Raw genomic sequence first — 23,759 nt, forward strand, 5'->3', positions numbered from 1 at the left:
TCCCAGCTATTTGTCTTTGTGGTAGCCAGTCTAAAGTTATTTTGCTATATAATTGAATTTTATGGATTTTGCCTCCTTTGGTCCACCAGAGTTATTAAGGCTTTTAATTTATCATAGGTAATATTCAGGAATAGATGCTTCCTAAATGGTTTTGCTACACTATAGCACAAAGTGGAATATTACCTCTACACATACATCACAAGGTTCCTGCCACAGCTTTGACAGAATTGGCTAAAGTGTATTTCTTCCTTTGTACCTCTTAATAGATTTTTTTCCCAATATGGGTTTGGGTATCTCAGTTTTCTGAATCAAAAAGCTGTCTTTTGCTGTCTTTTCTTGTTTTGCTTTGAAACAAAGAAACATTCCCTATTTAACTTAATTAAATTCTTTCTCATTTTTGATAGAAAAGAAGTGTTAATTTATCTCCCAGTTCTATTAAGAATGTAATGCATTTCTTGTGTTAACTTTAAATGAAGCCATTTTTTTCTTGAACTTTATAAGTTATATATGATAGTTACCATATGAAAAAGATTTTGCACATAATATTTTGATGGTAACTTCTTTTTTGTTTCTTCATTAGCATGCCTTAAAATTGAAAATTATGCCCTAAGCAAATTAATTAGATAAAAACTATTTTTTAAAACAATTTGGCATATTTCGCTATTAATTTTACTTATTGAAACTACAAATGTAGCTGGCAGCAGATCTTACTGAACCGTTAGGTGTTATTTTTGAGCAAATCTAGATAGATTTTTGCTGAATTTGAATGATAAATTACTCTACAAAAATTTCTTTCCTAAGCAGCATTCTGCCTATAAAGTAACACAATTAAAACATGTAATAACATTGAATGCAATTAAATGACAATAATATAACTTTAAAATCAAGACAATTGTTTTAAAATTGAGACCAGAACCGGAGAATAAAACACTACAGCTAAATATGAGTGCCATACACAAAATATCTATTCAGAACCTCTTACATATTTGAGTGCAAATGTATTCATGCATTTATTGATGGAGCATGAATTCATGCATCTCAGCATTTTGGTGTCATTGTTTTGGAATGGGTGCCTATCAAGTTAAAACAATATTAATCATAGTACAGTATATTTCAAAAGACTTTCCGAATGAAACAACTAATGGCTGATGCTGATCGAAAATTGTTTGTTTGTTTATCCAACTACCAATGACTCTGGATGGCTCACAAGTAAAGAGTTTAAAAAAAAATAAAAAATAAAAATAAAAGATCGCAAAGATGACCAAAACTATCTGCTTTTTCCCTCATTCTTTCAGATCTCTGAAATTGCTTTGTTTAATTACAAGGTCAGAAGGTGAAGCCTCACATGTTGGCATTAGAAGGTAACTCACTCAGGTATGCAAAAGGAAGGAGCAAAAAAATGCAACCCTATCTTTGGCATTACATGCCTCCATGTTCTCTTTAGATAACAATCAATCTGGATATTGTCTTGATCCAAACCATTTCATGAATACTCTTGTGAGAGAAGCTACTGGAGTTTGGATCTGAGCCAGACATATTTTGCCTGTACCACATTTTCCTTCTTCTCACAGTAAGGCTTTGAAACCCACAAACTGCTTGCAAGAAAGAGATAAAAATAAAAATAAAGAAGTTTCCTTTAAATAGTTTGGATGAAATGTTAGAATTTGTGTTACAGGAGGCTCTCTCCCGAAACGAAAAAATTTACAGGCTTAATGCTTTTCAAGAATTTTCTCTTTGGACTGATGGAATATATGGTAGTAATTTGTGGATTTTTGGACATAAGGAACTATTAGGCAATATTGTGACTGACTTCAAAAGGAGTAATGAAGGAAAGACAGAGATTAATGCATCAAAAAAAATGGCAAGAGACAAAAGTATTATCCTTGAAACGAGGTTGTTTTGAATTATTAACAGACAAAAATATTGCTGTCCCTGAAAGACACTATGTGAGGAAGATCTGGAAGAAATGGGTTGATTATATGTTTTATATCTATCATAAAAAACTAGGTATTTGGATTTATACTGGATTTATACTGGATTTTGACGAGGAAGGACTAAATTTGAATAGCTACTGTAATTTTCGGTATTGAAATCTTATAAGGTGTTGTATTGTATTTTAAATAGAATATTTTTGAAAGAGTTTATGTAAGAAAGACCTGAGGGGAAAATTATATGGTTACAGAAGCTATAAGGGAGATATTCTTTGAATTGGATTGGATTTTTATGCTTTAGTTGGTTTTAAATACTTTAGGATTAATTTGTTCTATTGATTTATATATTTTGTTACTGTTAATTGTTAATTTAATTTTATTTTTTTCTCCTGAAGGATTTTCGTTATGTTAGGAGGAAGTCAGAGCTAGAGAGGGAAAATTGGTATAATAGTTTTGGGGGGAAATTTTCTTAGCATATGTTTGTTTTATTTTTAACTATACCTTGTGCTTCTTCCGGGAAGTCAGGGGAGAGGGGGGAGGGATTAGTAAAGGGAGGGGGGTTGGGGGGAAAGTGGGGGGGAATTTAAAAAAAAAAAACTTTTTGAATTAAAAAAAATAAAATAAAATAAAGATTATTTTCAACCTAGTAGTTTCCCCAAAGAGGGAGCTTATTTAATGGGTGCAACCCCCTTTTTTAAGGAACCATACCTGTCTTAGTATCTGACTATACCTCTTATATTCTACTTTTTTAGAAAACATAAATGTTCAAATTCTCATATATACACACTTGTACACACAGAGCCCAATTTATCCAATATTGCAAAAACTAATTCACGGGGAATACTGAAAACAAAGACTGTTTTGTACAAAGAAACTGTTGAAGCTTACCTAAGCAGTTAAATAGAATAATATTTGACAAAATGGAGTAACAGACCAATATTGTTCCAATTTAGAAAATTTTCAAAGCCTACAGCCAACTCCCTTCTGGAGCTGGCCCACTTTCAATACTCAATAATTTCAATAATTTAGTTTTCAATAATTTAGGTTTTTTTTATAAATGAATTTATAAAAGTATCTAGAATTCATTTATAAAAAAAACTAAATTCAAAACAGAAAAGAGGGGAGGAAAATATGATATCCCATTCACTAACATCAGGAGCATGTGTATGAAAAGATTAGATTTATTTTTTCATCCCAATACACTTTTTTTTCTGTTTTTTCAACATTTCTTTTTTCTTTTCTTTTTCCTAATTATTGTGCACAGCTCCCTCTATTGGTTTCAGCTAAAGTTGCTGTCAGTGAACATGTTCTATACATATTCTGTATGTTTTATAGGAGATTAATAGAATTACTATCTAAACGCATGATGATACTAGCAGCAGAATTATGGGAATGATAGGCCAACACAACCTGGAAGTACAAATTTCAGAGAAAGCTGCCCTAGCATACCATTATAGAAATAAAAAGACCACATCACTACTTTTTATATTTAATTAGTTCTTCTATTCTTCCAATAGTTTAATATGATATATAGAGAACAAGGAGTTTTCACAGATAAATCATAACTTGCCAAGTACTCTTAATTTCTTGATAAGGCCCTAAATCTAACTCTTACCTAATCTGAAGCAATGCATTCAAGACAGACCACAAGTCAATATTGCTTTTAAATTGTTCTCAGTGATGCTTCATATAAAGTTAATCTCACACTAAGCCAAAGCCAAACAGGCCATATTATGGCTAAGTGTAACACTGGCTAACCATGGATTATGACTTAACTATGTTGTATAAATCAGGGGTCTCCAACCTTAGTAACTTTAAGGTTTGTGGACTTCAACTCCCAGAGTTCCTCAGCCAGCAAAGCTGATATAAATGAGCCAGTCATGGGCTGTTCGATAAAGCTTGTTTCAGGATATCATATCTTGGCTTCATATGTAAACCAGGCCACAATGTGGGGGTAATATTTCCAATAGTGAAAACATGCACAAACACCTAAAGAAAGTTACCTGATTCACAGATTAAGTCACTGTATCTAAACGCCTTTTTACAGGCCAACAGATCCTCTATATATGGCATGTGTGCTCTGCATACTGGAAGATAACCATCAGTATGTGATTAGAAATTTATTAGATTTACCACAAACCAATTCTAAAAATTTGCCAACAACATGGTAATAGCTAACCAAACCAAGGATTGTGAGGAAGCAGAATACATTATAACCAGTGATTCCCAAACTGTGAGCCGCGGCTCCCCAGGGAGCCGCGCTATCGTCATGGGGGCGCCGCGGAATATCTGCGCCCGCTGGGTCCGGCGCTGATGCGCCATTTCTGGGGCGTCTGGTGCGCATGCGCAGTTGCAGGTCGGATTTCCGGGGGAGCCGCGGGCGCGTCTGGTGCGCATGCGCAGTTGCAGGTCGGATTTCCGGGGAGCCGCGGGCGAAAAAGATTGGGAACCTCTGCATTATAACTAAGGATCTGAGGTCACCAAGCCAATATTATGAGAAGTGGAGGCTATGCAGTAACCAGGGGTGAGTTCTACTTACCTTTACTACCGGTTTGCATCGTTCCCTGGCATGTGCGTGCTCTTCTGCACATGCACAGAAGAGTTTTGATGATGTTTGGGTCAGTGGGCAGAGCCTCCCACCAGTTTTACTACTGGTTCTAAAGAACCAGTGTGAACCAGGGGCAACCCATCATTGGCCGTAACCCAAATACAACCAAAGTATGGAAAAGGGTTGGAAGCACAAACTAAACATTGCATATAGTGGCCCAATCATTAGTATACTCTGCCATCAACTCTAGTGATTTTTCCAATACATAAAATAGACTCTACCTCTCACCAGGCTTAAGTCCAGGAAACCAATTTAGAATAACATACCACAGTATTATAATCTAGGAGGTAAAGAATGGTGATTAAGATGGGTGATTTTTAATAACCACGGCCAAACAGATCACATAGATCCAACAAAACCACTTCCGGTAATGCAATGGCCCCAAATAATATGGAGCCACGTGAATAGAATCAGGACAGGCCATGCCACAATTAGCAGAGCTATTTTCAAGTCGGGAATGGCTGAGAGCCTGCAATGCCACTGTAGTGCACTGGAACAAATTATAACACATATACCATGTTTCCCCAAAAATAAGACCAGGTCTTATATTAATGTTTGCTCCAAAAGATGCATTAGGGCTTATTTTCTGGTTAGGTCTTATTTTGGGGGAAATACAGTACTAAATGCATCCATCTGGCTGACAATCTTAAACAGGGCTTATTTTGGGGGTAGGGCTTATATTAAAAGCATCCTGAAAAATCATGCTAGGACTTATTTTCTGGTTGGGTCTTATTTTCGGGAAAACAAGGTAGTTCAAGAATGTCCCTCATGAAATTTCAAGATACCTGGGATGACATCAGAAGTAATTAGATAGTTAGCTTCCTTATCAAATTATAATATCTATCCCATTGCAATTCTAATATTAGAGTGATTTTATTACGGTTTTATCCTAATTTAATATATTATCTCCTATATTGTATTGTCCACATATCTTACGTGTGTGTGTGTGTGTGTGTGTGTGTGTGTGTGTACACACGTAAGATTTGTAGATAATATAATATAGGAGCTATTGTAGAAAGAACCTCAGAAAAGTGTTCTTCTGAGAATGTTGTAACTCTGTTAAATAAACTTGAGACATGGAGGAATTGTTATAACCAAGGACCAAGTAGTGATTACCAAACACAATTCACTCCTGAACAAATTTAATATAATATAATATAACAACAGAGTTGGAAGGGACCTTGGAGGCCTTCTAGTCCAACCCCCTGCCCAGGCAGGAAACTCTACACCATCTCAGTCAGATGGTTATCCAACATTTTCTTAAAAATTTCTAGTATTGGAGCATTCACAACTTCTGCAGGCAATTTATCTTATTAAAACAGCTGAGAATTAATTCATTCTCAGCTTAGTCCAAAACAAATTCTTTATAAACAGTCCTTCGGCCTTATCACCAACTTTTGTTTTCTTTGACAACCTGCCAAAGGCTTTTCTTGGCAAAAACCCAACAAAGTTCAAGAAATGCTGACAAGAAGCAATGGATTCAATGTTGCTTTTGCACAAAGAACCCAACGGCTCATTGCTACTCTTTTAAGCCTTATGGGAGTGGCCAATCATCTTCTGGCCTTATTCCTGAATCATCCTTTTTGCTTCAGCTGCTCTTGCCTTCTCATACGTGCACTAGGAACAGGCTCCTCCTGTTCCTCTGCCTCTCTGCTGTGTGCCTCTGGAAGCTCCGGAGTCCATGCATCACTCTCAAACAGCCCTGGCCCCATCTCTGCCTCCGACGCAGAGCCCTCGTCTGGGCCTTCCCCTAACTCCAGGACTGGCCCATTGTCCTCCCCAGCCTCCTCACTGTCCGAGTCTCTGCCAGGTCCATAGGCTGCTGGCAGACCACAACAGGAACATGGAACTCCATTGTATTTTAAGATCCTTTTGCTTTCCAATGTTAAGTCAATTGAAATGTTAAGTACTAGTTTGCCAAATCAGAAGTAGGATCAAGCTGTCAGAAAGTTTACACAAAACATCAGTGGCACGGGTTGTGTATGTGAAGTTATCAAGACTGATGTTCTTTTACCCTGAACTCAGTTGGCAAAAACATGCTTCTCTACTTCAGCTACTACTGTTAATAACTCCTGCCCATATAAACAGACCTGACCTTTTTCTGGCAGTAGCTAATAACACTGGGAAAACATCAACAGTGTTATAATTACTCTAAAAAAATATGGCCATGTATATGTGACCTTGCATTAAGGCCGGGAAAGATTTAAAGCAGTGACCGAAAAAGCCCAGTTGTGCAGCTTTTAACTAAGCCTGTATAGATACATCTTTCCTGTCAGCATGCTATAATGCAAACAAACTCCTAAAGATATCAAGGTTTTGTTAGCAAATTTACCAGGGTGCTCTCAGTCTCTAGCACAAGTTGTGAATCTACATTACATTTCTAAAATATCACAAGAAATCTTCTGCTTTTTCCTCCCTCCCTCTCCCCCCTCTTCCTTCCCTTCCTCCCTCCTATCCATCCATTCATCCATCCGTCCGTCCATCTATCCATCCATTTGTCTATTCTACTCTTTTTGTGTTGGGTCTTTAAAAACAAAAAAGTACTGTCTGCCAGCCTGTTCTCAATTATGTTTTTTGTTTATTTCTGGGGACTCTGTCTCTGCCCAAATAATTTGTCAGTGACAAACAGCACATATGTGTGAAAAGCACTTCTCTTTCAGAGGGAATGACCATTAATTGCTTGTGCCACCTGTAAGGAACACTTCTATTGTCCTTGGAGTTTTAGCTTTGATCTGCCCCTCACATGAGTGCTGTTTGTTTTAATTGGCTGTGGCTGACATTCCTTCAGGGATCTCACAAACACATAGAGCAAGAGAGGCCTGTGGGAGACAATCTGATATCCATTTGGTCAGTGCTTATATGCAAGCTGGACCAATTTTGCTTATTCCTTATAGTATCTCATAGTCTCTCCATCTCAAATGCATTTCTGGTATGATTGTGAATATATAAAAGGGAAGAGGGAGCAGATAAATAGATATGAGGCAGATGGATAAGACAGACTTGCGTGGACATCCAAAGATACATGCAAATATCTAAGTAGGTATGGCCACATTCACACATATGCATAAGCACCCATGCTGTGCTAATACTGATCAAGAGGACAGAGAAGATCTGGGGAAAAAACATTCCATTCTGCTTCCAGTGTTGGCATTATTGCAAAAGCTGACAATTTTAATGACACACTACTGTCATGGCATAATGCATTTTTAAGAACTAATAAACCTCTCCCGAACACTACGGTGAAGGATATTATGACTGAATTCCTGAATTCATTATCAAAATCAAACGGCATGCAGTAGGAATATATATTCAGAAATCTCTTCAAGGAAACCTGATTCTCTCCTGTCAAAATAATGGGGCAACCGCACAGACTCTCTTCTTTTTCTAGCCTTTCAGCCATTGCACTGCCCTCTCTGCCTTTTGTGTTCCTAAGCTAGGAGATTTGCATGTCATTTTAGATTTGCATATTTTAATTTTCAGTCTTGCTTGCATTTCACAGTTCAGAAGGCTGTGCTGCTTTTTCATATTAATCCTGGTCAGATGCAGAAATTAATGAAGATAGGGCAATGGCAAGACTGAAAAGCAAACATAGCTCACTTCAGCAATGACTCAGTTTTGTAATTAACAGGAACTAGTTCTACAAAACTGATTCCTTGGGTAGGATGGTAGCATGAAAGGTGGACTGGTCCCCAGAGCTAGCAGGCACATGTCTTTCATCCACTACAATGAATTCTAATTTGCCCATGGAGGCACAGGCAGCATGAAAATATTGACATGCAACATATATTGGTGAATTCCACTGTAACATTCTACAACCATAATTTTATTGGGTATTTTTATGGTCAATCGACGGTTTTAATTTGGCCTTTTATTGAATAAGTTTTTTAATTGTTATTTTAATATGTATATTAATTGTTTTAAATGAAGGCTGTACACCGCCCTGAGTCCTTCAGGAGAAGGGCGGTATAGAAGTTTGATAAATAAATAAAAAAAAAAAAAACCAAGACTAGTTGCTCGGACATCAATGGAGATATGTATTTCCCAAAGTCAGAGTTCTATAGAACATTCATGGCACCTATAAAGACCTACATATTCATGCATACCAATTCAGAAATCATTATTATAATTTTAGTTGATTTAAATAAAAATACAGTGAAGTTATTTGGTATTTAGGATTCTAATGTATAGTATTTATATATTAATTATTGTTGGGTAATTATAGTCTCCCTTCCTTGTGATTTTTACCCTTTAAACTGAATGTATTAAGCTAGAATGGTATTTTGTATAAGATAGGACAGCAGATTAGTTTACCAAAACACATGATAGACAGCAATTCAGGCCAGCGTTATTCTTGCATTATCCTTTGAAGGAAATGGTGGTTTTTTATTTATTTCATTTATATGGCTGCATAATCTAAATATTGCAATTCTGGGCAGTATAAAATAGATTCCCAAAATAAAACAAGATAAAGAATTTCAACTAAAATCTGATACATTAATGAGCAGTGTTTTTTAAAAATAACAAAATATCAATGAGGTTTTCCTTCCTTCACCTTGCTTCTCTAGTGCTGCCCTGAGATGACCTCAATCTGAAATTAAACGCTCAACATAATGAAGAAAATAGTTTGGTTCATTGAATTGCAGGCAGCCACTCTTACTGATAACAGCTTGGGATACCCTCCTTGCCTGTTGTAGAGAACACAACAGAATGTCACAGCATTTTAGAAAAATGGAGGACAATTTTTATTTTTATTTATTTTATTTTATTTTTGATTGCTTGATTGCTGCTTTTTGAGTTTATTTGTGAAAAAGTCTTCAAAGCTGTGAGGGAGTAGCAGTGATACTATCAAAAGGAGTAGAGCTGACCTGGGATTGTAGGAGGCCTCAGCAGATAGTTTTTCAAAACTAAACAAGGATAGTCCTGGTTAGTACTTAGATGGGAGATTATATGGGATTCCCAAGGCTGATTGGGAAATCAAATAGTATCCTACAAGCAAGCAATGTCAATCCCCCAAAATGCTCCAAGAAAATTCCAAAATGAGCCAGCAAGAGTTGAACTCAACTCAAGATTGTCTATATCATTTTTACAAGATCTATATTAATAATCTGTAAACTCTTTACAGAATTGTAATCCCCTGAATCCTTCTCCTCCTCCTTCTTTAACTTCCTCTTTTACCACTTTGGGTGTCATGGGAAATACAAAGTTCTGGTTCTTGTACTTCTGGAGGCCTCAACCATTGTCATTTGATGCTGTTCTGGTGTGTCTTCAATGTTGCCTTGCCATCTACTTCTAGGTATACTTTCTTTGGCCTTGTTCTCTTTTTGTTGCCTTGTATGATATAGAATCCCAAGACATTCTCTCCAGGTTAGCAAACCACTTAACTTGCTGGTTTTTTATGTAGTGTAAGATTGGTTCTATTCCAATTCTTTTTCTTATGTTTTCATTTTTAATTCTATCCCTTCGGGTCACTCTAGGAGCTTACCTCAAACATCTCACTTCCATGGTGACTAACTTTTTCCTATGTTTTATTGCAAATGTCCATGTTTGGACTGGTAACATAAGGTGGAGATGCTTTGCATGAGATGCTTTGCGTGAGATGCTTCTTCTGATTGGTACTGTCTTGTGTTATAGAACTAGAGTTAGCTGTCCCAATACTTGGTTAGCCAACTGCATCATATGTTAATCTATTTGTCCATTTTCCCATCTTCAGTGAATGTCATTCCTAGATATTTGAATCTAATACTTACTTTATACTTGTCCTCTCTATTACTATATTTAGTGTATTATTATTTTTTACCAATTGCCTTACTTCTGTTTTCTCTTTTTTGATACTACATTCTTTATCTTGCATTCTTGGTTCATGGACAGAAGATGTATGTTGCAGTTCCTTAGCTTTATGTGATATCAGTGCCTGATCGTCAGCAAAGAATAATTCATTGATATTAGGGGCTTCAGTGCTTTGCTTTTGGTGTCAATTTAGGTGATAAATAATGGTGGTAATAATAACCTCCCTGTTTTACTCATTGTATGGTACAATGAAGAGTTCTGATGTTCTAAACACTTCTGCAAACATTGTATAAGGTTTTATATAATCCAATAAGATGTTTACTTCGGCCATTGTTTGCCATGGTATTTTCCTGTCTGTCAAATGCTTTCTTCTTGGCCTATAAAAACTACATGGATATTCTTATTCTAAACCATATGCTTTTCTGTTAGTTGCTCAAGCATAAAAATTGCATCTCTACAGCTTCTATTTTTTTCTAAAACCCATTTGTTCTTCTGTTAATTGTGGTTCTATAACTAGTCTTATTCTTGTTTCTATTATCTTGGCATATATTTTCCCTACATGGCTCAAAAGTGAGATGCTCAATATGGTGTGCATTCTTGTCCACTCCCTTTGTTTTTTCATAGTGGAATTATTATTGCCTGTTGCCAGTCAGTTGGTACTGTTAGCTGTGTCCATGCAGCATTAAAGATTCTGTGTTCTTCCCCCTGCTGCTTAATTATTTTTGGTGGTAGCCCATCTATTCCTGGTGCTTTGTGCTCAGGTGCCTTTTATCAACTCTTGCTACTTCTTCAATCATTATTTCTGGTTCTAACACTGTTATTTTGTAGTCTTGCCCAATTGCCTTGTGACACTCTCCTAGAGGGTTGAAGACTTTTTAAAAATGTTTCCACCTTTCTATAACTTCTGATGGTGCTATAAGTGGTCTTCTTTCCTTGGCATTGATTATTTTTGTAGGGTTATAATTCTCCTCTCTTTTCCCTATACTTTTGACTATTTTGAAAAATGTTCTGCAGGCTGTTTTCTCATTATCCGCTAATGATTTTCCAGAATAACCCCAGGATTCTAGTTTTACTTTTTTGATTGTTGGTATCTCTGTATTGCAATCTGTAGGTTATATAGTCTTCTTTCCCTGATTTAATCCAACATTTGTATAATTATTTTTTCAACTTTATCTCTTCTTTAACCTCTTCACACTTCCATGCAGTGTGTTTGGTCCCATTCTGATTTTTTCCCCTACTCTTCTTTTCTCTGCAAAATTCTTCTGCAAAGTTAAGCAGAGTAGTTCTATATATTTTTCCATTTGTCTTCCACATTTCCCACATGTGCTGATAGTTGTTTGAATGCTGCCTCCACCTTTTGTTTCAACTGTTCTTTTACTTCTTCTGCTTGTTGCTATCTTGATTCCTCGTTTTTATTTGGTCTTTTTCTGTTAATGTTAGATTTGTCATGCCTTGCTGCTAACTCTACATTCTTATGGTCGGTGAAGCCTAGTCCATTTGGGATTGCTTTTGCTGAATCATCTTTTTATTCTTATTAGCATGAAACGAAGTTGACTTTTAATGGTGGTATAATTTCATTTATATTATGTATAGCATTGTGTGTTCAAAAATGCTTTAGTGATAAAAAGATAGTGTTGGCTATATAAATTCAGTATCCTCTGCCCATTCTTGTTCCTTTCACCATTTTTAGTGGCATGTGGACTAATAAACTTCCCTCTTCTGTTACTACCCACTCTACTGTTGTAATCTCCCATTACGTACAGCATACTATTAACTTCCACTTAGCTAGCAGTAGCACTTACACTTATATACTGCTTCATAGTGCTTTTACAGCCCCCTCTAAGCTGTTTCACAGAGCCAGCACATTGCCCCCAAGAATCTGGGTCCTCATTTTACCCACCTTGGAAGATGGAAGGCTGAGTCAACTTCGAGTCTGGTGAGATTTGAACTGCCAAACTGCAGCTACCAGTCAGCTGAAGTAGCCTGTAGTACTGCACTCTAACTACTGCGATAACTCGTCTCTTACTTCTCTATCTGTTCTGTAGTTTGTTGAAGAACTCATCTTTTTGCTCTTTTGTTTAGTTATGATTGCATGGGCATATAATTATACATGTTTCCATTTGCTCTCCTCTCTTTAATCTCAATGTTATCCAAAACCCAACACCAAACTCCCACATAACCAACATTTAACATATAAAAAACAACAAGAAAACAAAAAAAAAAAAAAACAAGACAAACAACAAAATACAAACAATCTTCTTCCCCCACATCCTCATCGATTTCGCCTCCATAAAGAGAATGGGGGAGAGGGGACGTGCCAATGTCCGGGCCACTTCTTTCGGGCTGTCTATTTAAATTCATCACTAAAAAAAAAAGATAATGATGGCTCTCTCCCGCATTCAACTTCATATTTTCCAAGACTCTTATCTGCTTCTTCTCCTACTGTATTCTCACGACTTTTCTTCTGTTCAACCAACACAAGTGATATTTCTTTCCTCTTTAACCCTTTGGGGTCTTGCCCTCCAATAGAAAGGAAGATGCGGGGATAGGATTGAAAGATTTATATTTTGAATGGGAGTTATAAAGATAATGTCATGGAATGTGAAGGGTACAGGGAATCAGATTAAAAGAAGAAGATTGGAACTTAAGATTAAAAGAGATTTACCAGATATTTTATTTCTACAAGAAACCCATCAGAAATCTGAAGATTCAAATAGAATGTATATAAAAGGTATGCAAATATATGAAAAAGCATTTGGAACTTCAAAAGCCAGAGGAGTTGCAACACTGATATCAGATAGGGTGTATTTTGAAAAACATCAGGTAATTTTGGATGAGGATGGAAGATATGTAATAATTGTTGGAAATCTTAATGAGGAAAAAGTGACACTTGTTAATTTATATTTACCGAATGAAAAACAAAGAGAATTTCTTGAAAAAATAACAAAAATTTTGGAGAAGGAAAGTGTAGGGAAAGTAATTGTGGCTGGGGATTTTAATTTAATCAGAGATAAAATAGACAGTACTAACCCCAACCGCTGTGGAGGAGCAAATAAAATGGGGATTTTAAATACGTGGATGCTTCGAAACGGCGTGGTGGATGTGTGGAGAGAGGTCAAAGGAATTGAAAGAGTATATACTTTTTTCTCTAAGATATATAATACATATTCTAGAATTGATTATATTTTTCTTTCTAAAGATTTGTTGAATAATGTGGACAAGGTAGATGTGGGAATTTTTAAAGATTCTGATCATGCAGAAGTTATGGTGGATTTAGATTTTAATTTTGAGAAAAAAAGAAGCTATTGGAGATATGAGGAGAAATTGTATAAAAATGAAAAGGATAAAAAATGGATACTTAAAAAATTGGAGGAAAGTTGGAGATTAAATGATAACGGGGAGGTTAAATTTGAAATTGTTTGGGACGCGATGAAAGCGGTGTTTAGAGGGGAGAGTATTAAATTATCAAGTAGGAAATATAAAAATTATAAAATTAAAATGGAAAGAGATAAAAACCAGATTAAAGAATTGGAAAATCAATTTTTGCTTACTAAAGAAAAAAAAATTCTTCAGGAGCTTAATATGTTAAGAAATAAAATGATAGAAGAGGATACAGAGTTGGTAAAAAGAAATTTGAGATATTTAAATAGGAATTTTTTTGAATTTAGTAACAGAAATTCTAAGTTATTGGCAAAGATGGCGAAAAATAAAAGAGAGAAGAGAGAAATTGGAGTTTTGATAGATGACAGAGGTATAAGATGTTATAAAAAATTAGAGAAATGTGAAGTGGTTAGAAATTTTTTTCAGAATCTATATTCAAAGAAATCAGTTAATCGGGGAAAATTGCAAAGCTATTTAGAAAAATATGCGGTGAAAATCGATCAAACATATAAGGAATTGATGGAAGAAGACATAACACAAGATGAGATTAATGGAGTTATACAAAAAATAAAATTAGGGAAAGCTCCAGGTGAGGATGGATTACCTGCTGAGTTCTATAAAGAATTTAAAGAATTAATAATACCAAGATTGCAAAAATTATTTAATGGAATATTACATGGTGGAGAAGTACCTTCGTCATGGAATAGAACGGTGATATCCCTAATTCCTAAGCCAGATAAAGATTTAGAAAGGATTGAGTCCTATCGGCCCATTTCTTTAATTAATCAGGATGCAAAGATATTTACTGCTATTATAAGTAATAGATTAAATAGATTTATAGATAGATATATAAGTTACAACCAAGTAGGTTTCATGAAGGGTAGATATATGAGTGATATTGTTAGAAGAGTATTAAATATTATAGATGTAGCTGAACATAACGGTAAAATTGGTATAATATCATTGGATATTTTTAAAGCTTTTGATTCCGTACAATGGGAAACTATTAAAGTAATTGTGGAGGCTTTAGGCTTCGGTAATAAGTTTATACATGTTATTTCAAAATTGTATCAAAAAAGCAGTGCAAGAGTGAAGGTGAATGGAATATTAACTGAAGAGATAAAATTAGAAGCAGGTACGAGACAAGGATGTCCCTTGTCCCCAACATTATTTTTATTGGCTATGGAAATTTTGACAAAAATGATAGAAAAAGATGAAGAATTAGAAGGATATAAGGGGTATAAGATAAATTTGTATGCGGATGATACTTTAATTATTTTGAAAAATGTAGAGAAAGACCTGAAAAAGATATATAAGCATTTGAAAGAATTTGAGGAAATGACAGGTCTGAAAGTAAATTGGTCAAAGTCAGAATTATTGATGGATAGTAATGGAAATGAGTGCGAGAATATGCAAGAGCAATTTGGGATAAGGATTAAAAATACATTGAAATATTTGGGTATAGTGCTTTCACTCAAGGTTAAAGAATTGAAAAAACTTAATTATGATGTGGTGATTAATGAAATTGAGAAGAAGATAGACAAATATAAAATGTTAAAGTTGTCTTGGTTCGGTAGAATTGCAATGTGTAAGATGATGTTGCTGCCCAAGTTTAACTTTTTATTCGAGATGCTTCCGTTAAATCTGACAGAGAAAGATATTGAAGGATATCAGAAAAAATTGGATAAATTTTGTAATGGTGGGAAGAGACCTAGATTAGTGAAGAAAATGTGGTATCAAAATCAAAAGGAAGGTGGATTGGGAATCCCCAAATTATTTAATTATTACTGTGCGTATGGTATCCGGATAGTGGTAAAAATATTTAAAGGTGAAGATAACTATTGGAGAGACTTAGAGTTAAGGGATATAGAAATTTGGATCAAGGTGGTTTTTAGATAAAGCAAATTCAAAATGTGTAATTAGAAGTTATTGGTTAAAGGGATTAAGTAAAATGTGGAATAAATTTGTTAAAATTTTAATTCCGGATATAATCTTTTTGGGGAAGACAATTGGAAATTGGCGATTAAAAATAATATAAAACGTAATGAAGTGATTAAAGAGGAAAATATAGAAATTATTAGAGATTGGATAAAAGTTATGGAAAATGAAAGGAGGAATAAAGAAATTATTGAAAAATTAGGGTTAAGTTGGTTTGAAAAATACAGATAGAAAATGGATAAAAAAATTAAGGGAAAACTATTTGATAAATAGATGTGAAACTGAATTTGAATATTTAGTATCTCGGATTATGAAAGATGAAATTGGGCTAAAGGGACTCGTTAGTAGGGTTTATAAGATTATAAACTTTGATGAAAAATTACAAAGAGTGATGAGGGCAAATTGGGAAAAAGATCTTAATATTGAAATACCAGAGTCAGATTGGAATGTGAATTGGAATAGTAGAATTATGAGAACTTTATCTATAAGGATTAAAGAGCATAATTATAAAGTTGTTTGGAAATGGTATTTAACTCCAGTAAAATTGTCACAAATGGATAAAAAAATTAGTAAAAAATGTTGGAGATGTGAGATGGAATTGGGGATTTATGAACATATGTGGTATAAATGTGATAAGGTTAAAAAGTTTTGGCAACAATTGGAGAAAATGATATTTGAAATGATGGGGAAAATAATAATATTGCGAGTGGAAACTATATTATTGTTGGTAATTAAGGAAATAGAATTAACAAAATATGAAAAAGAATTGATTAGAATTATGATTATAATAGGTAGAATTATAATAGCTAGATATTGGAAATTAGATGTGATTTTTAGAATAGAAGAGTGGAATTCTGAAATGTGGAAATTAGCCTTAAATGATAAACTGACATGTGATATTAAAATTAGAAGTGGTGTGTATAAAGAAGATATTTTCTGGAAGACTTGGAAACCATTTGTGGACTATGCGCTTGGAAAATTGGACGCTTCAGTACCTGTACCTCGAGAACGTGGATTTTGGCAATCATGAGGATATATCCGAAGACCCAAATCTTCCTTTTATGTATAGCACAAGGGTGTAATAATGTATTTTCTTTTTTGTTTGTTGAAAAAAATTTAAAAATAAAAAAAATAATCTCAATGTTATCATTTTGTCAGAATAGTTGTTGATACCTAGTGTACTTTCTTCTATGTCTGGATCAGTGGTGGGTTTCTACCGGTTTGCCCAAGTTTGGGCAAACCGGTAGTGGCGGCAGTGGGAGGCTTCGCCCACCCACCCAGACGTCATCACAGACGCTCTGCACAGAAGGTTCTGTGCATGTGCAGAAGCACCACATATGAGTGAAGTGAGCTTGCGCAGGCACGTTCCCAATTCCAAACCAGTAGTAAAGGTAAGTGGATCCCACTACTGGTCTGGATATATGAAAAAGTCAATTCCATTCTTTGTTGTGTCCCCTCCTCAGTAAATAAACAACTATCCTTTGTGAACTTTCTTAATACCCTTTACCTCTTAAATTATTTTGATCTCTCATTTTTCCATTATTACTAAAATTTCTTCTGGATTATTTCTCAAGATGATTATGTTCAAGGTTCCTATTTTGTACTTTGCTGCTCTGTCTCTTTGTCCTTTAGCATTGCCATGGTCCTTTCCCTTTGGCTCAATCCATTTGTATCTGCTGTAATTTCTATAGCAGTATATTATTAATTTCAAGCTTGCAAGTTCACCCATGTCCCTTTAGTCAGGCTGTTTCAGGGTGACCCAGGATGGCCTTCATGGCTGCCATAACAGTCCTGTGGCACAAGGCCATGTCATAGTTCACCCACTCCTAGAAATCTCTCATTTTCTCCTGTTACCACCTTTCATGCATGGACATTTTGTCGGACTTTGAGAGCCTCTTTGGGCAGAGAAAATCAAGACAGTATCTGTTAGAAATTTTTGTTCTTAGAATTGTTAACGATTGTTTCCTCAACTGGTTACATGTGGAAGAAAGGCAAAAAAAAAGGAAGGACAGTTCACTAAATTAAGACGGTTTTAGCTTTCCAGCTTTATTTGAAAGAAAGTCCACTAGGAGCCTTTCTTTACTACACCATTCTTAGCAGAATCTAATTCTTGGATGAGAAAAGAACTACTAGACAATTTATTGTCATAATGTGTCCCTTGTTTACCTGTTTTATGACCAGATGTTTTCAGAATACAAAATATACTGTAAAGCACAGCCTGTGCATGAGGGAGACAGGATATAGAATCCGTGTTTCTCTTCTTCAGCAAATTTTGGCCATGAAAATAATCTAACACATTTATACACTACGTGATTGATGCTATAGTTACTGGGATCTTCCTAGTTCCTACCAGCATTTTAAAGCTGCTGCAAGCATGACCTAATGAGGTGTCCATGGCTATTTTGGCTTGGATGCAGAAGAGATTGGACAGACTTGGCTTCCCCATTGGCATCTGTGGCACAGAATATATAGGACTAGACTTTCCTTTTTAAAGAACACTACACCTGTGTTTTAAAGAACAGAACTATCATCAGTCTTCTATTGCACAGAAGATCCATGGTCTTAACTACAGTGTGCTAATGATGACTATACAGAAACAACTAGTGAGGTTTCTTACTATCCAAAATCTTGGTATTTTCTCTGATTTCTCCACTCCATCTTTTCTAAAATTGGGACAAAATCTGGAGTTGGAAAAAGGAAATGTGGCTTGTAAAGAGAAGGCATCATAGGTAGTCACTTTGTGGTGACAGTTACTTGTAAGCATTCATTCATTCATTCATTCATTTCTTTACTTTTTGCAGTGCAATTTGGGAGAGAGGCAACAACGGAGCAATATTCTAACTTGGGGGGGGGAGAGAGATATTTGAAATTTAATGGAAAATGAAAGTTGGTTTTCTTAGTCCTCCATCCTTGATAAGCCCCAGCAGATATTTGTGTCCATTATTCAGCAAACGATCCCTTAAAATAAACTATCAGGGGAGTGAGGGAGCACAGTGGGTGGAGGAGGTGTGTGATCATAAAGGAGAGAACAGCTGATGAGGTACAATGGGGAAAGGAAAATCGTGTGTTCTGTTTCCCCCTCCCAACACTCCCAACAAAAAGTCAGTCAAAGGCCGCCTTCTAGTTTATTTGCACTTGGCTGGATTCCTTCTGGCACAGAGATGTTCTGGCCACGTCTCCTCACGCGCCTGCCAAAATCTCTGGAGATAACTAGAAAATTATAGATAAAGCAAGAGTTACTCACGAACAGATTCTTCCATCCATGAAACAATTTGCCCACGCAAATTCACTGCTCTGTCAACACAAAAAGCCAAGAAGCTCCGCCTCCTGCTTTTATCCCCTGTGGGTGTCGCTCCGTGACTTATCATTCCCTGAGCCTGTCCCAAAGCTTCCTCTGCTGTGCGCGCCGGTCACGTCTGTACAGTCTCGCATCAGGCCAAGATTGTTCTTGGGGCATTGCCAAATCAGAAGAAGGCCTGGGGGAATCAGGCCTTGCCAGCCCCTCCTCCTCCTCCTGGGTCGGTGCCAGGGAGGGAGAGGGCCCAGGGGAAGCAGGCCTCGCCAGCTCCTCCTCCTCACTCTCTGAATCATCCTCCTCCAGGAGTCCGAGTCTGGGAACCTGGTCACAACACTATCCCTCACTGCAGGGCCCTTCCCCCGGGGCTGACGGTCGGGATGTGGTCAGGCTGGGTTCTGCTTATGGAAGGCCTGCACCAGGTCAGGGGCATGAACATCAGAGGCATCTACCCAGGAGAAATCAGTCCTGTATCCCTTCCATGCGATCAAATATTGGAAACGACCCTTCAGCCAGCGGGAGTCTCATATGCTGTGAACTTCGTATTCCTCCGACCTGTCCTCGGCAACAGTGACGGGCGCTGTTGGGCACCAAAGGGGACGCGGTGTGACCTCAGGGACCAGAAGGGACTGGTGAAAGACAGGGTGGATCCGCATGGATCGTGGCAGGATCAGCCAGTAGGCTACCGGGTTGATGACCACCTTGACGGGGAACGGGCCAATGAATCGGTGGTCCAACTTCTTTACCGGGCGATCAGACGGGAGGTGTTTGGTGGAGAGCCACACCTGGTCTCCGACCGCCAGCGGGGGCATCGCCTGTCAGGAGCGGTTGGCGAACCGTTTGTAGTCCTCCTTCGCCTGATCCAGCTGCCGACGTACCAACTGTTGGACCACATGCAATTCCATCAGGAAGGTCTGCGTTTAGGGAACAGGAGAGTCTGGTGGTGCCAGAGGGAAGAGCCGCAGATGGTACACTACGTTGGCAAAGAATGGGGTCATCTGGGTGGAGGTGTGCTGGGAGTTGTTAAAGGCAAACTCCACCAGGGACAGGTAATCGGCCCAGTTGTCCTGCTGTTGGTTGACGAAGCAACGGAGATACCGTTCCAGGATACTGATGACCTTCTCTGTACCCCCTTCAGTCTTCGGTTGGTGCGATGATGACAGACACACCTGCACACCTTCTTGAGGGCTGTGAATGCTTCTTGCTGTGGGGGACCCCACCGGAACAGGACCTTCTTCCTGAGGAGCTGGGTAAATGGAGCCATCACGATAAAATCGTTCAGCTTCGTGATGGCTTGGATCATGATTGCGATGATTCAGCCGAGGCGGCAGAGACTCGTCTTGTTGAGGTTATTTGGGATGAGTTTGAGTCTGTGGCTCTCGAGGACATGGACAGGTTGCTGGGGAGGTTGAATGCAACTACGTGTTTACTGGACCTGTGCCCTTCCTGGTTAGTACTGGCTGCTCAGGAAGTGACACGAGGCTGGCTCCAGGGGATTATAAATGCTTCTTTGGTTGAAGGGGCTTTCCCCACCGCTTGAAGGAGGCGGTGGTGAGACCTCTCCTGAAGAAGCCTTCCCTGGACCCAGCTATTTTGGGTAATTATCGTCCAGTCTCCAACCTTCGCTTTTTAGCGAAGGTTGTAGAGAGTGTGGTTGCATGGCAGCTTCCCCGGCACCTGGAGGAAGCTGTCTATCTAGACCCATTCCAGTCCGGCTTCCGACCTGGTTACAGCACGGAGACGGCTTTGGTCGCGTTGGTGGATGACCTCTGGAGGGTCAGGGACAGGGGTTGTTCCTCTGCCTTGGTCCTATTAGACCTCTCAGCGGCTTTTGATACCATCGACCATGGTATCTTGCTGCGCCGGTTGGAGGGGTTGGGAGTGGGAGGCACCGTTTATCGGTGGTTCTCCTCCTATCTCTCCGACCGGTCGCAGACGGTGTTGACAGGGAGGCAGAGGTCGTCCTCGAGGTGCCTCACTTGTGGGGTACTGCAGGGGTCGATTCTCTCGCCTACCCTGTTCAACATCTATATGAAGCCGCTGGGTGAGGTCATCAGTGGTTTCGGGGTGAGTTATCATCTGTACGCTGATGATACTCAGCTGTACTTTTCCACCCCAGACCACCCCAACGAAGCGGTCGAAGTGCTGTCCCGGTGCCTGGAAGCAGTACGGGTCTGGATGGGGAGAAACAGACTCAAGCTCAATCCCTCCAAGACGGAGTGGCTGTGGATGCCGGCACCCCGGTACAGTCAGCTGCATCCGCAGCTGACTGTTGAAGCAGTTAGTGGCCCCAAAGGAGGTGGTTCGCAACTTGGGCGTCCTCCTGGATGGTTGGCTGTCCTTTGATGAACATCTGGCGGCCGTCACCAGGAGGGCCTTTTACCAAGTTCGCTTGGTTCACCAGTTGCGTCCCTTCCTTGACCGGGATGCCTTATGCACGGTCACTCACGCTCTGGTTACGTCTCGGCTGGATTATTGCAATGCTCTCTACATGGGGCTGCCCTTGAGGTGCACCCGGAGGCTGCAGTTGGTCCAGAATGCAGCTGCGCGAGTGGTAATGGGAGCCGTTTGTGGCTCCCATGTAACACCACTGCTCCGTAGTCTGCACTGGCTTCCTGTAGTCTTTCGGGTGCGCTTCAAGATTCTGGTTACCACCTTTAAAGCACTCCATGGCTTAGGACCTGGGTACTTACGAGACCGCCTGCTGCTACCTTATGCCTCCCACCGACCCGTACGCTCTCACAGAGAGGGCCTTCTCAGGGTGCCGTCCGCCAAACAATGTCGGCTGGCGGCCCCCAGGAGTAGGGCCTTCTCTGTGGGAGCACCAACACTCTGGAACGAACTCCCCCCTGGCTTACGTCAAGTGCCTGATCTTCGGACCTTTCGTCGTGAGCTTAAAACATATTTATTCATTCAAGCAGGACTGGCATAAATAGTTGCTTTTAAATTGGGGTTTTAATAATATTTTAAATTTTTAAATGTTTTAATTATCGGCCGCATAGTAATAGTTCATTTTAAATTCTTTTAATTGTACATATTCTGTGTTTTATTTTGGCTGTACACCACCCTGAGTCCTTCGGGAGAAGGGCGGTATAGAAATTTAATAAAATATAAATATAAAATATAAATATAAATATCACTGTGGCGAAGCCCGGGATGAAGGTCTGGTAGTAGTTGGCGAAACCCAGCAGGCGCTGAACATCCTTCACTTGACGAGGGGTTTCCCAGCTACACAAAGCCTCTACATTGCGCGGGTCCATGGCTATACCCTCGGGCAAGATGATATGCCCGAGGAACTCTATGGAAGTCCGGAAGAAGACACATTTCTCCAGCTTCGCATTGAGTTGTTGCTCCTGCAAATGTTGCAGAACCAGACGGACGTGCCGAAGGTGGCTTTCCCTGGACCGGGAGTAGACCAGGATGTCGTTCAGGTAGATCACCACGAACCGATCCAACATGTCTCGGAACACGTCATTCATAAGTGCGTTGGTCAACCTGAACGGCATGACAGTGTATTCGTAGTGTCCGTATCGCGTGCTGAATGCCATCTTCCATTCGTCTCCCTCTCGCATCTGCACTAGGTTGTAGCCCCCCCGGAGATCGAGCTTGGTGAAGATCGTGGCCTCCCGCAACCTCTCCAGCAGCTCTGGGATGAGCGGCTGGGGGTAGCGATTCCGCACTGTAATGGTGTTTAGCCGGTGCTAATCGCAGCACAGGTGCAAGTCCCCCGTCTTCTTCTTCACGAAGAGGACTGGGGCTGAGAGAGGGGACTTCGAAGGCCGGATGAACCCTTGGGCCAGGTTTTTGTCCAGGAAGTCCCTGAGGGCAGCCAATTCGGGCTCCGACACGGAATACAGGTGTCCCACAGGCAGCGGTGTGTTGGGCAGAAGGTCCCCAAGGCAATCATAGGGCCGATGCGAGGGTAATTGGTCCACCTCCTTCTCGCTGAACACATTGGCAAAGTCCGTCAGCTCAGGAGGCAAGGAGATGGCAGGGGTGGGGACGTCCTGGCCGGCACAGGTGTGGCGGATGTGGTCGACGTACTACAGACTCGGGAAAGAGATGTTGTTCCACAAACAGGCCACCTGAGGATCGTGGGTCCGAAGCCAGGCCAACCCAAGGACCAAGGGAAAATGAAGGTCCACCGTGACATAAAACTGGATCGCCTCCTCATGGTCCCCAATGGCCAGGTGCAAAGGCTGGGTGGCGAATTTAATGGGGCCGGCCACCAGTTCTCGTCTATCAATTGTCTCTACCCACATCGGAGGGTCCACTGGAATCACGGGGACCACAAACTGGGTCACAAAGGCCTGGTCCATAAAGTTTGTTGTGGCCCCTGAGTCCACCAGCGCATGCACCTGGAGCCCGTCTGACCGGTTTCCCAACCACACCCACGTGTCCAGAATCAGATGCCGAGGGGGCCCAGAGTCTACTTCTGCAATGTCCAGTGGGGGCTTGGTATGTGCCCGACCTAGGGTTTCCCCAAGGTCGGGCCTGCTCCATTTCCCGATAGGTCACGCTGTGATTCGGGGACCAGCATGCGTGCCCCACTTCGCTTTCTGGGGCAAAAAGCAGCGAAGTGGCCAGGCTCCCCGTAGTACAGGCACAATCCCCCTTGGCGCCTCTGGTTCCGCTCCTGGGCTGTCAGGCAAAGTCTGGCTGCCCCCAACTCCATGGGCTCCTCTGCAGCGATTACAAAACGTGGGGTGACCCAGGGCACTGGTGGCGCAGGAAGCAGGGGTGCAGACATTGACGGCGGGTGCCAGGGGCGCGATGGGGTGGTTGCTGTTGCAGACGGGCGTCGAGGCGGAGACAAAGG

This window comes from Ahaetulla prasina, chromosome 4 (genome assembly GCF_028640845.1).
Source record: "Ahaetulla prasina isolate Xishuangbanna chromosome 4, ASM2864084v1, whole genome shotgun sequence".
NCBI classification, from domain to species: Eukaryota; Metazoa; Chordata; class Lepidosauria; order Squamata; family Colubridae; genus Ahaetulla; species Ahaetulla prasina.